The sequence below is a fragment of the Otolemur garnettii genome, unplaced genomic scaffold (genome assembly GCF_000181295.1).
Source record: "Otolemur garnettii isolate 467f Iridium unplaced genomic scaffold, OtoGar3 scaffold00003, whole genome shotgun sequence".
NCBI classification, from domain to species: domain Eukaryota; kingdom Metazoa; phylum Chordata; class Mammalia; order Primates; family Galagidae; genus Otolemur; species Otolemur garnettii.
Genome location: NW_003852398.1, coordinates 25371078 through 25372665, shown reverse-complemented (window position 1 = coordinate 25372665; position 1588 = coordinate 25371078). Strand labels below are relative to the sequence as shown.

The window sequence follows — 1588 nt, the reverse complement described above, 5'->3', positions numbered from 1 at the left end:
CGATTTTATTTTTATTTTAATTTTTTTGCAGTTTTGGCCAGGGCTGGGTTTGAAACCCACCACCTCTGGCATATGGGGCTGGCGCCATACTCCGATGAGCCACAGGCACCACCCCAGCTCATCAGTTTTTAAGAAAAGAAAGACACAAAGGAAAAACACTGATTTCAATATAATACTTTCTGACATAGTACCAGCTGATTCCTGGTACCTGATGTTATAAACATATGAGATACTAGGCATGTTTACGGTCATGGAAAACAGTTAAAACATTCTTAAGGTTTATCCTTATGTTGTAATTAGGTCTCAACTTTGCTCTGTTAGAGGTTAATAGATAATAATGTCAATGACATATCTAATTATGGAGACAAATGTGGCAGAGGAGGTATAAAGGGATATAAAGACAAGCTGGGTATATGCACTAGGAACTTATTTCTGTCTCTGTCCTTACTGGACCTCCTTATTAGTGTTATTTAAAAAAGAAACAAAGACCAGATAAATATCATCTCTCTTTGGAGATACTGCCAGTAAGCTAAATTATTGTTTTTTTAATTATATATTTTTTATTAAATCACAACTGTGTACATTAATGCATTTATAGTAAGCTAAATTATTTAAAAAACAGAAGAAAAAAATATTAGAGAGGTTCTCTATTATCTGAATAATACCTAATTAAAGATATAGGCACCTTTTCTACAAATTTTTGTTATCAGTATCATGCTGAATTATCAAACATTAATAAACGTTCCATAGAAAAAATTTCCTGTTCTAAAATTTGAAGTAGGCTGGTCACAGTGGCTCACATCTGTAATCTTAGCACTCTAGGAGGCTGAGGTGGGTAGACTGCCTGAGCTCAAGAGTTTAGGACCAGCCTAAGGAAGAGAGAGACCCTGTCTCAAAAAAAAAAAAGAAAAGCTGGGCATTGTGGCGGGCACCTATAGTCCCAACTACTCAGGATGTTGAGGTAAGAGAATCACTTAAGCCCAAGAGTTTAAAGTTGCTTTGAGCTATGTCACTATGGTACTCAACTAAGGGTGACAAAGTGAGACTATCTCAAAAAAATAAATAAAATAAAATTTCAATACTAGATGAATCACCAGGTAGGAAAAATAAGAGGCCACATTTCATTTGTTCAACTAACACCAAGAGTTGAAATCATCCATTTTAACATTTAGTTAGTGCTACGCGTGTTCTACACAAGCAGATGTAGTCCAGAGGAGACATTTAAAAGAAAGTATTTCATGAGTCTTGAAGAATGAATGTATAGACTGAGTGACTAGAAAGTATGTCTGTGAGGGGAATGGGGATAGGAAGTGGGCATTCTCGTAAAATGAATGGCACATGCAATTCCCCAGCATGTAAGTTTATAATCCAGCAGATCTGTCTGGATCATAGTTATTAAAGTGTGTGATTTGGAGAATGCTAAATTTGAGGATCTGAAGGAAGGTTGTGAAGGAAAAACAGACAGAAGTGAAGTCACTGAAGAGTTCTTACACTCTGCCAAGGAATATGGATTTTATCTCAAAGTCAGAAGGATGCTCAATGTCATCCAGAATTAAATTTTAGAAAGATCACCCTGGTGGCAACAGAG

At 36.1% G+C, this 1588-nt stretch overlaps 1 protein-coding gene across 1 annotated transcript in view; it reads right to left on the bottom strand.

Annotated features, from left to right (window-relative positions):
* DCTN4 (dynactin subunit 4) overlaps positions 1 to 1588 on the bottom strand; it is a 41504-nt gene that overhangs the window by 7302 nt on the left and 32614 nt on the right. The window lies entirely within an intron of this gene.